Source organism: Amia ocellicauda, chromosome 6, assembly GCF_036373705.1.
Source record: "Amia ocellicauda isolate fAmiCal2 chromosome 6, fAmiCal2.hap1, whole genome shotgun sequence".
Taxonomy (NCBI): Eukaryota; Metazoa; Chordata; class Actinopteri; order Amiiformes; family Amiidae; genus Amia; species Amia ocellicauda.
Genome location: NC_089855.1, coordinates 30,892,313 through 30,905,251, shown reverse-complemented (window position 1 = coordinate 30,905,251; position 12,939 = coordinate 30,892,313). Strand labels below are relative to the sequence as shown.

The 12,939-nt window shown below is 36.5% G+C and overlaps 1 long non-coding RNA gene across 1 annotated transcript; it reads left to right on the top strand.

Moving 5' to 3' along the window:
- The first annotated feature begins 890 nt into the window (after positions 1-890).
- LOC136751341 (uncharacterized) lies at positions 891-10,288 on the top strand. The gene is made up of 5 exons (XR_010816997.1): positions 891-994; positions 3,570-3,878; positions 5,830-5,947; positions 7,167-7,215; positions 8,028-10,288. It is a non-coding gene; the product is annotated as an uncharacterized LOC136751341 (long non-coding RNA).
- Positions 10,289-12,939: the final 2,651 nt, after the last annotated feature.

Sequence of the window (12,939 nt, the reverse complement as noted above, 5' to 3'; positions counted from 1 at the left end):
ATATCTGCATAACCATCTGTACCTCATGACATGGAAATAAGCATGGTGGTCAGGCTGCTTGTCACCTACTGCTCCCTCACTACACTTGTTCCATGTTTCATATCCTGTTGTGAGAACATGCCTTCCATGATGTTCATGTTGTTATTCTGCACACAGGGTAGTTAGTGAGAAGTGAGAACCTATTTATTAAGGCAACACCAGTCACTCTATGCTGAATATCAAAATGAGAAAATCTGGTGCTGTCAGTAAATTTGTGACTTCAAAGCATAATTTCGGCATGCCATTTTTTCATTCCCTTTGGTGCTGTGTTATCTAGGACCAAAGAAAGGTTACACTAGCAGTCGCAGAAGATGTGTGTGCAAATGAGAGAGCATACGCAATAAATGCAAATCTGCTGGGCTGTTTACAAGTCTTGTGGTGCACATTTATTAAAAAGTAAGCCACCTGACACAAATTTGAGATGTGGTTGGAGTGATGTAGCTCGAGGGGGGCGTTTTCCATTTTCTGCAATAAAGAACAAAAACATATATACATGATAAATGAATATTTTAAATTAATTTGTTTGGAACCATACTGAACCATGTCTAAATTCAGTTATCTCTTGCAAATAAAAAATTGTCATTCTTACAGATTCGCCCAGTAACAGTTTAGCAGTGATCAGTATGGCTGACTCAATAGGGGAGAGAGGGTGCGCAAATTAGAGGTGGACATGATTCAATTCAAAGAAAACGCACATGATAGGTTGGGCTAGAACAAGAAACTGGAAAACAGGAAAATACAAACTTGAGCCCGGTGTACCGTCCATCAGTGTCTTTTTGAAGCAGATTTGTCAGTTCCTTGTTCAGAAGTAACCACATCCTTTTCACAGTGATGCTCCTGCTGTCATGACACGGGTTTGCAGCGCATTATACTGTAGCATCTGACACAGACAGCATGAACATCAACTTAAGCTGGTTGCATTTTGAACTAGCCCTGATGGTGTCCATTCTTTCAGGTATAGTTGTGTGTGTGAGTGCATGTGACTTCTAAGCTCGATCTTTTCAATGCATAGGAGCCTATTTCAGTCTTTGCCTATTTTAAGTATGTCTGCCTGGGCATTACAGATTGCACCATATTTCTGCTTTTTTCCAGTCTACTGGCACGTTCTGTGTTTGGACATATAACCAGTTGTGTTTCAATACATTAACAGTATGTGTTTTTTGTGTTTTATAATTTTGCTACTGTTTGATCATTGTGCTACTAAGAATGTGTTCAGCCTGTAGAAAGAGCACAGTGGTTTATATTACAGTTGCTCAAACCTATTGTCATAAAGCAATTTGAAAGAGGGATTCAAAGAAAAAAGGTTTCCATTTCATCCCATTCCATTTTTTGAATTTGAATTTGCAAATGACTACATATTAAAAGACATCATGTATATTTTATGATAACTTGGAATAGATTGACAGTATTAAGTATGAAGAGTGTAATAACCAGGTTATATCAGGCCTCTACTATTTCATTGCATGTTGTCAACAAATTGGCACATATATAATCGCTACATAACTGAATGCATTAAATGTGTAAAGCTTGGTTGTTATACAATTAGTGTTTATGTATATATAGTGTATATCCCATTTGTGTACTAGTGTTAATTGTTAAAATACTGATGAAAAACAACATGAGTACAGATTACAGCATACCCTACTCACAGTACAGGCAATACAAAACAAAACACAATAGTATAAGGTGTTTTTCATAATTGAGGCAGATTTGAACTCATTGTGGCTGCTTTCATCTTGCAGGGGTGTGTAGATGTATTAAATGAAAATTTCACTCAGGATGTTCCCATGCACATTCAACAGGGATCATGACTGAGTTCTGAAGTACCCATAGAAGAACTTACATTTCTCTACGTTACCTCCAAGAAATATTGTGTTAGGGTGAAGATTGTGTGAAGATGTTATTGCTCAGTCTTGAGTCACCACTGCGAGAGGCTTTTTTCTCATCAGATACATATGTCCTCTTTTTCAAATTAAAACCTATTAAATGAAGACCACTGTAGCAATCCCTCAGCTGTGATGCACTGACTATCAGTACAAAGCATGTTCTCTTGTGGAAAACCTGACAAAGATAAAAATGTAGTACATTTGTTTTTTGAAGGGTATATGTTTATGCAGACGAAATATAAGCAAAATGTTCAATCAAGAAGTTCTATCAAGATACACATTTCAGTGGTACCATCAGAAAAAATTGCAATCGGCACAATGAAAGCTGAAGTGGTAATTTGCAGAAAAGTTTGCGACACTGGAAATTCAATGGAATGCACATTGGTTTTAAATTCTAGAAATCAATAAATATTATATACTTTGAAATTATCCTAAACTGCTTCATCAGAAAGCACATTTACATTTCCTGTTAGTAAGGTTTTCCTCCCAAAAGGATGAAACACTGAATACATAGAGATCCATGGATGCCAGAATGGTATATAATGTGATCCTCTCATTCATTTAAAGGAAAGGGCTAGATAATTGATGCACATGGGAGGTAAAGGGCATCAGGGGAAAATACAACCAAACGGACAGCTGAGAATTGGATGTGAGGTCAAAGAATGACACATTATTAGAGACTGCAGGTGTGCAGTGATGGGGAATTTTAAATCAGGTGAAACAGAGATAAGTAACTAGTGACAGGTAGCTGGGGTAAATAAGGTTAAATAATTGAATAATTTAGGTTCCTATTGAGAAGGAATAATCCCATAAATATACATTATTCTGTGTACTTCAAGGAAAATATTCACTATTATTGTATCAACTGTATTCTGAAGCATTATTTCAATCTTTCTACTTTGCTTGAGAGTCTTTATTCTTCCACTTTCATATTTTTTGTTTTGTTTTGAATTTGCCAATTGCTAAGTTCTTTTTTTTTTAATTACAAGGATTAGTTTAAGTTAATGTCAGTTATAATTATAGCTCATTAATTTAATCTCTGTTTGGAATGTCATTATAGATTGAAAAAGCAGATGTAATCAAACTTGACAAGTACACTCAGTATAAGCATGAGCGAAAAAGGGTCATTAAGAACACTGTTTCCTCTGATTTCTTTCTATTTATACCCATCTGATGCAGTCAGTTCAGTAAAATAAAAAGTAGAAACATCCCGGGGTTCTGATGCAATGAGATCCACATCCATGTATTATTGACCAAACTGCACACAGAGCATAGAACAATAATACAAAAATACATGTTTTTTATTGTACAATAAACATACAAATATATAATGTAAATGTTGTAATGCAATTCATTTTTTGATTTGAAGTACTAGAATTTAAAATGTTGTTGCTTAAGATATTGTGATTGGCTCGCAGTTGCAAAGGGAAGCCATTCATTACTCTAGTTAAATCTAGTTCTCACATTAAAGAAAATTTACTTGAATTACCAGTAGACACCTATACACCATTAGTAGGTCAAGTAGTGTCTTAACAATATTGTCACTTCCACACAAATTTAAGTATTTACTCCAATTGCAGTTTTCTTTATTCTATAAATATTGTTGTTTTTTATTGAAATAAAATTCAACATTTTTATTTTCAGATCTTTATGGAGCAACACAAATAAAAACAGTTTCAAAACTTTTTGGAGAAACGGCCAATTTTCAGTGCAGTTTGTCATTGACTAACCTGACACAACTAACTTGGAGGAAAGAACTGATTCTCATTTTCAGTATGAAAGATAAAAATCAGACTTATCTAAACTCAAGCATTGAGAGAATAATAGTTAATCCAGAGAAACCTACACAGCTGGAGATCACTGATGTACAGCCATCTGATGGAGGGATCTACAGCTGCTCTGTAGATACAAAAATTGGTTCACATGAAGTCAAATGGATACTTCATATTGAAGGTAAACCTATTTATATTTCTCAAAGGAATCTACAGTCATGTGTTACAATGCTTACAGACACTATTGCAGATAATTCATGTTGCACTGGAGTAATGCTGTGAAGTATCTTTTGGACAGAAATACAAGCCACAGAGTCATAGTCAATGACAGACAAGATTATGTAAAATAATGAAATACATAAAATAATGTATAAAGCTACTTGGAATACTATAATATCTATAATCAACCATTTCTAATGAGTAGACAGTATTTTAGAACTATATACAGAATTTATCTGTCACTGTAATAGCTGCAATTTGTGTGTCAATTAACGTTTTCATTTTTGAAACACATCTAGAACAAGTTTTAAAAATACGCCCCTGGAGCTGTTTATTCTTTATATTATATAACTCATATATAAGAGTGTATTATATATCAATATCTCCATCACAAGTTAATCATTACTCACTCACCCCAGGGAAGCAATGTTCTTTTTGTAACATGGTAACTAAAACTGAATAAAATATTGTAAAACAGCTTACATTGTAATCTTGTTTTATGCAATATTATTTTCATTCATTTCAATTATTCTCTTTTCTCCATATTTAACTGTGTTGACCATCGCATTGTTTTATTTTCTAGAAAACTATAAAAAGCACACCTGTACTCAGTGGCAGTCTTATATTTTGTTAGACACTTTTACTTTTCATTCAAAATTGTAAATGTAAAATGGTTCTTGTAACATGTTTATTGTCTTCTCAGTACTAATCTACAGTGTTATCAACACGTATATAAAACCTTGAACTGCCCCTAAATGGTCTATGATGAACTTAAAGTTTATTAATCTCTCCGCTAACTAAATATGTATTCAGAAATATTATTAAAATACGAATACAAGGCTATAATGCAAAACATTACAGGTGGAGTGGTATTTCAAAATTATTATTGTATTTATTATTTAAATTTTACATTTTAATTATTATGTTCAATTACATTATTGAATATAGCCCTGGTACCAACACAACAGTGTGTTTGCAGCAGAGCTGGGTGGCCCTATAGCTCACTAAGCAAGTTGCGTAAGGCCCTGCAAATAAGGGCCCCACCCAGGACCGGCCTGACTTACAGGTGAACAATAATAATAAGTAATATTTATTATAAATAATAAATAATAAATACATATTTTAAATGATATTTTGCACTGTGCACAATATGGCAGCTATGAGCGGAGATGTAGCGTGAGTGCGCCTGAAAACGTGCAGTAGTGCGGAGGGGCAGGTGAGGTGCGGTCACAGCGGGGTCTGAGGAGAGAGAGAGAGAGAGAGAGAGAGAGAGAGAGAGAGAGAGAGAGAGAGAGAGAGAGAGATTGTGATCAATGGACTATTCTATATCAAGCAATAATCCAGCTCAACCAGATTAAGTAATAATCTAATTCTTGAAAATGTTCGTTGATGTGATCACTTTGATAGATAGCTCATGATTAGTAGTTAACTACTACAGTAGTTTGCCAGTTGTCAGCTAATGATTTTTGATAGTATTGTATTTTGTAAAATACATTTTGTGTTTTAATGTGTAATATAGTATTTTCAGTACTGAGTACCTATAGCGTGGGTGTTTTTTTTAACCTAAACTCTTCATTAGTTATTGCTGTTATTTTAATGTGCACAGTGTACTATTTAAATGTGTATGTATTACTAAATCTATTTTAGTGTATGTTAAAATGCAATACATGTTCTGTGATTCAAATGTTTGTGACTCTCTTAGTTTTACCTAAACATTTTCTCTCCGCCATAAAGATGGGCACCACTATAATGTTTTGTAGCGAGGTGGGCCCACAATCAAATCTCACCTATGGCCCCCAAAAGGCTAGTGCCGGCAATGACTTGCAGTATCTCATTTACTTTACAGCCAACAGACACCTGCTGAAAATACTAATTAAGGTAACGTTATTAACTAGATATTTTTATTTTTTCAGGAACAAGCAGTACATCATCAATCCAAATAGAACAACTTGCAATGTACATTGTACCTTCCACAGTCGGGGGCATCTTTGTGTTTGTGAGCATCTGTTGTGTAGTAAAAAGAAGAAAAAGGTAAGAACAAGTAACAGTTCTCTTAAAATGATTAGAAGAGGTGGGGAATGATACATTATCAGTAATTCTATCAACTTTGCTTTAATGCACTTATTTGATAACACTGATCAAATATACTTTGGGTGACATTCCTTATTTATTTGTTTTGCAATGCTATGTAGTAGTCAATTTAACCAGTCATAAAGTTTTGTGTTTTTAAGAGTTAGATGTTGAAGTACAATATAACCCAGATTCATATTTCTATAGTGCCCTTCACAACACAATGAGGCATCCCAGAAAGATAAAATGACAATAATACTCATATATATTAAATACACTTCAGTAATTAACTATTAATATAATAGCTGAACACTTCGGGGACTGCAAACATCAGGGTCTACAAATGACATGTATCAATGCTTAAACTTCAACAAACACAATCACAATACTGTTAATAACCAAGTACTCACTGACATCTGCTAAGGATGAACTGCACTGTTCCCATGTTGTTTTTGAGCAGTAGTGCTGTGTTGGGAAGGACTAGAAGAAGTAAGAGTATATGAGTTCTGAACGCATGAGAGTCTTCTGGGTTTGCTGACAAATAAAGAATTACAGTAATCAAGCTGATAGGTTATAAATGATTTCAGTTTAACACGCTATTAGAGCATGCTGTGACAAAATGGCTAGTAGTGGGACCGATGCATAGATTTTGGTATTATTATCATAAACAAAAATTGCCATCTGCCCAAGAGGGAGAATGTACACAGTAAACAAAAGATCAAAATAATGCCCAAACACATGCAAGTTGCCTACTGAGTTATTTAGTTAGACTAATAGTCTGTACAATAGTCGGGCATATATACACACTGCTATATATAAATATACACTCCACATTTGTCATTTAAGTACGGTAATGTTACACACACACACGGACCTATATCTTTACACACTGTTGTAGCTGAAAGTATTCACACCACTTCATCGGACACCATGCTATTCAGTGATTCATTTACACTGATCACAGATTGATCAATGATCTGGGCATTTTCCAGAACTGAAAAAGAAGAAAAAGGAAACCTTGCCACACTGGTTTACAGGTTTACTGTAACTCACTATCTGTAATGTGTAGAGATAGGGAAGCTGGTCTGAAAACATCCATAGTCACATGGCCCTCAAGCGTGTTCTTTGCAATATTCATTCAGATAGAAACTGCTGATTGAGTGATTCTTTATTTTTGCAGGACGCGGCATCAACAGAGCAATGAAAGCAGCACGGGCACATATCGACGGGTACACAATAAGTATTTTACAGACATGTCCAATCATAACATTAACCTTCTTCTACAGATTTAACTGAAATCTAAACTTTAATTTAACTAATTGCTGTAAGTTTATCATGACTAAGATTTCACTTAAAGGTTCACTGTACAGCCATGTTGTGATCGGCTGCTGTGTTGTATTTTGAAGTCCTCACTTGTGTTCAAAAGGCTTTGAGACTTGAGAAAATATATTATATTTTATATATGGTATGGTTAGACATCAAGGAACATAATAGTATGATTGTGGTGAGCAGCGAGTATTGTACAAGTGGCTCAAAGTATTGTTGTGTATAGAGGCTGCTTCAGGAGTGGAAAAAGCTGATCTGTATTTTTCCCACATCAGTACATCAAGCCCGTTGCGCTCTTCTGTCACAGTGAAAACCACCACCCAGGAGAGCTCAACTCACCTTTATTAGTTGGTTTAGTTAACAAATGTTGAATAAATTAACATATTCTGTAAAATCCTCCTGAAGCCTGATTTATGAGTACGTTTTTATTCCTTCGGTATTGTATTTGTATTTTTATTGACTATTAGGTAGCTCTAGACGTAATACGAAGCAATTGAGCTGAATTATCTTTTTAGCAGAATGGTTTCATAATGTTGCAACAGATGAGGTGTTTTGCACCACGCCATTTGAAGTTAGCAGATTAACATGAATAGGTCTGTCTGGACTACAACCGCAACTTTCACTTCGTAAGATCATTTAAAAAATATATATGTATGGTATAAGTCAAGAAATTCCAATTAATGGAACACTCTTTCTCACCATTTTTTTCTTGCAGGAAATGAATGAAAACTGCCTCGGAAATGCAAGAAACCACAGAAGCGCATATTTTGAAAGAATGAACTCTGTTTATGATGGGCTTTCAATAGATGCTGCAGTCGAATGCAATAGCTGAATCGAGTTCAATTTTGGACTTTCACATTTAGTGCTTTTCAAACTCCACAGTAATGATAATGTGGAAAGCAATAATGAACTTAAGAACACCAAGCAGGTCAGAAACAAGACAAATCCACTCACATCACCTTGCTTGTTTGGTTGCCAACCTTATGGAGCTGCTTCTTAAAGGATCTCAGAAAGTGAGCTTCAGCAGCTGGGTTGGGTTATCTGCCACCAACTCCCACAATTCCTGGAGTAATTAAATGCTTCCAGAACAATGCTGTTTCCATCCTGAACATGGTTTGTTCTAATAATGTTGGGAGCAGCACACTTTGCTTTGTTCAAAGCTAAAGTATGAAGGAGAGATGTGCAGAATTTGTGTCAAACAAACAAAAAAGTGATTTAAGCTTACAATATATATGTTGCTTAACTGTATGTGATATATTTATTTTCATGGGGTACTTATGTAAGACAAGGATATGTTAAGACAGAAACTTTACTAAATGGATTCAGTGACTCAAAGACAATCGCCTTACTAACCTGAGCAAAAACTAATGGTAGAAGGATTTTCAAAACATCTAGTTTGTGATTTCATTATATCAAACATGAAAATTATTACTTAACACGCCTCACAGCAAATACTGCATCTGTCACTATACACTCACCTAAAGGATTATTAGGAACACCATACTAATACTGTGTTTGACCCCCTTTCGCCTTCAGAACTGCCTTAATTCTATGTGGCATTGATTCAACAAGGTGCTGAAAGCATTCTTTAGAAATGTTGGCCCATATTGATAGGATAGCATCTTGCAGTTGATGGAGATTTGTGGGATGCACATCCAGGGCACGAAGCTCCCGTTCCACCACATCCCAAAGATGCTCTATTGGGTTGAGATCTGGTGACTGTGGGGGCCAGTTTAGTACAGTGAACTCATTGTCATGTTCAAGAAACCAATTTGAAATGATTCGACCTTTTTGACATGGTGCATTATCCTGCTGGAAGTAGCCATCAGAGGATGGGTACATGGTGGTCATAAAGGGATGGACATGGTCAGAAACAATGCTCAGGTAGGCCGTGGCATTTAAACGATGCCCAATTGGCACTAAGGGGCCTAAAGTGTGCCAAGAAAACATCCCCCACACCATTACACCACCACCACCAGCCTGCACAGTGGTAACAAGGCATGATGGATCCATGTTCTCATTCTGTTTACGCCAAATTCTGACTCTACCATCTGAATGTCTCAACAGAAATCGAGACTCATCAGACCAGGCAACATTTTTCCAGTCTTCAACTGTCCAATTTTGGTGAGCTTGTGCAAATTGTAGCCTCTTTTTCCTATTTGTAGTGGAGAGGAGTGGTACCCGGTGGGGTCTTCTGCTGTTGTAGCCCATCCGCCTCAAGGTTGTACGTGTTGTGGCTTCACAAATGCTTTGCTGCATACCTCGGTTGTAACGAGTGGTTATTTCAGTCAAAGTTGCTCTTCTATCAGCTTGAATCAGTCGGCCCATTCTCCTCTGACCTCTAGCATCAACAAGGCATTTTCGCCCACAGGACTGCCGCATACTGGATGTTTTTCCCTTTTCACACCATTCTTTGTAAACCCTAGAAATGGTTGTGCGTGAAAATCCCAGTAACTGAGCAGATTGTGAAATACTCAGACCGGCCCGTCTGGCACCAATAACCATGCCACGCTCAAAATTGCTTAAATTACCTTTCTTTCCCATTCAGACATTCAGTTTGGAGTTCAGGAGATTGTCTTGACCAGGACCACACCCCTAAATGCATTGAAGCAACTGCCATGTGATTGGTTGGTTAGATAATTGCATTAATGAGAAATTGAACAGGTGTTCCTAATAATCCTTTAGGTGAGTGTATATATACACAATAATGGTCACACAAAATTTATTAATGTATGAATACCACAGGATTGACAGATGAATAGCTCATGCACATGAAATCTGAGATTAATCACATGTATAACAAGATTAGGGTTAGGCTCAAAACTCAAGTTCAGATTCAAAACCCAGAGGAAATGCCGAGGTATTCAGGATTTATTTACTTGTTTACTTGGGATATATTCGTACAGGAATTCATTAGGCATCTGTGCCCATCATTTTAAATTGTTAATAATAATAATAAAACATAATTTCATCATTCTCCCTGTGCTTTCTGTTTATGTGTAAGTCCTCCCCCCTTTAGCTCTTGATGTTGAAATGTCTTTTTTAGATACTTGGAAGTTCCTGGGATTCTCAATTAATTATTGTGTTGTGTTAAACTGAAATTTTGATGCAATTAAATGGGATTTTTTTTCCTTTGACTTACACAACCTGTAATGTATTTTTTTAATTAAGAAAAACAAAAAAATGGAAATGTCTTCAATAGAGAAGTATTCACCCCCTTTGCTATGACACTCCTCAGTAAGCTCAGGTGCATCAAATTGCCTTCAGAATTCACACAATAAGTTGAATGGAGTCCATCTGTGTGCAATAAAAGTGGTTCACATGATTTCAGATTAAATACACCTGTCTCTATAAGGTCCCACAGTTGGGTAGTGCATTCAACGGTATGGCCAAGACCACTAAGGAGCTTCAAAACAACTCCAGGATAAAGTTGTGGAAAAGCACAGATCAGGGGAGAACATTGCACTTATGTTGTAAGTCGCCCTGGATAAGGGCGTCTGCCAAGAAATACAAATAATAATAATAATAATAATAATAATAATAATAATAATAATAATAATAATAATAATAATAATAATAATAATAATATAAAAAGATTTTAAAGGCATTGAATATTCCTTGAGACCAACCTCCGAAACTGAGCTGGTAAGAAGGGCATTGGTCAGAGAAACCAAGAGGCTAATGTCAACTCTGAAAGACCTACAGCATGTCAATGGCTGAGATGGGAGAAACTGCCCATGTGTCATCAGTAGCTTGGGTACTCCATAAAGCTGGTCTGTATGGAAGTTGAGGAGGATGCCATTTCTGGAAAAAAGCCCACGTAAAATCCTGCTTGGAATTTTCAAAAACATTGGGCAAAAGATCTGTGGTCAAATGAAACAAAAATTTAACTATCTGGCCTAAATGCAAAGCATTATGTCTGGTGCAAACCCAACAGAGCACATCATTAAGGTAACTCAATTCTTACTGTGAAACATGCTGGGGTCAGCTGAGAAGCTTGTCAGGGTAGAGGGCAAAATGGCTAAATACAGGCAAATCCTGCTTAAAGACAGAGATTCACATTTCAGCAGGACACTGATCCCAAACACACAGCCAAAGCATCATTGGACTGGCTTAAAATCAAGAAAGTGAATGTCCTAGAGTGACCCAGTCAAAGCCCATGCTTGAATCCAATTGAGAAACTGTGGCAAGACTTGAAGATTGCTGTCCACCAATGATCGCCATCCAATTTGAATCCAGATGCACAAACCTGAGACTCACACCTGTAAGTGCTGCCAAAGGTGGTTCTACAAAGTGTTGACTCAAGGGGTTGAATACTTCTCTAACCAAACCGTTCCGTTTTTTTTTTTTCTTTAACGGTTGTTTCACAATAAAATCTTGCCTCTTCAAAGTGATGAGTAGGTTGTGTAAATCAAAGGGAAACAAATCCCATTTAAATGCATCAAGATTTCAGGTTTGTAACACAACAAAATGTGAAAATGTCCAGGCGGGAGGGGGGAATACGTCCTATAGCCACTGTATAATCAAATGTAAATTATTGAAGTTACTTGACATTCATCTTTTTGTTATTTTCATCCCGATGAGTTCATAAATAGCATGTCATAAATCAAAAGCAATCTCTCTCAAGATGACAGTATGCTTTTATGCGTGGGTTGTGTTCCCAAGGCTTTTAACTGTCACCATCAATCACAGGTGCTGGAGAATGAGATAAGTTTTACCTACTTTCTATAAATTGTTTCCAAACTGTGTTAGTATGCTATACAAACAGCACAGTCAAGGTAACCCCACAAAATCGTTAAAGCACTGCAAAAATTACTAAATAATTGTGTTAACCCGGGTATCACCTGTTTTTGCAGAGGCATCAAGATGGACACTTAAAAACTTTGATTTTCTCAATGTCCGTTAGGTGAACAACATTGTTTAATTGTGACATTGCACAGCCTCACACACTGGGTAGCCCTTCATATCAGTGCCAGAATCGGATAAGACAGTATTCTGGTGTGTGGCATTTCCCTGGAACACCATAAGCCGGACTGGAGTTTTACAGAACCATGTAACAATGTGCCGTGCTTTCATTCCTGTGCAGCATTTGTTTTATTTCAAAAGTTTCCAGAATATTTATGTATGTATGTATTTAAACCGAGTGCTTTTCAGAGCTGCCTTATAATATTTAGGCTAGAAATATAAATTGAGATGTGACTTTTTTCAATGAACACACAGCACAAGAGAAATGCATCCCTGAAGATACAATATGAGTGGGTTTGCCAGAAGCAGCCTTAATGCTGTATTCAAAACATTGATCCACCCACAAATAGTAATAATAAAATACAAGCCCGTACATAATAGCGGTTACATTCATGAGTAGAAGAAACCACCTTCCTACAAAATGTGAAGCCTCCTCTGAGTACAGCACATAGAATTATCAGGAGCAGGGCCAGAAGAGTGGTCGAGGGGGCAGGCAGGAGGTCAGGCGATCGGGCAAACAAATCAGAATGGGCAATCCAGGATGCGATGGTCAAAGCAGGTAAGCAAAAGGTCAAATAGCTATAGCAGGCAAAAATGTTAGGAATGCTTAGAAGTGACTCTAGGAAGTAATCAAGACTTAGCAATAAGAGTCTGTAGCCGAG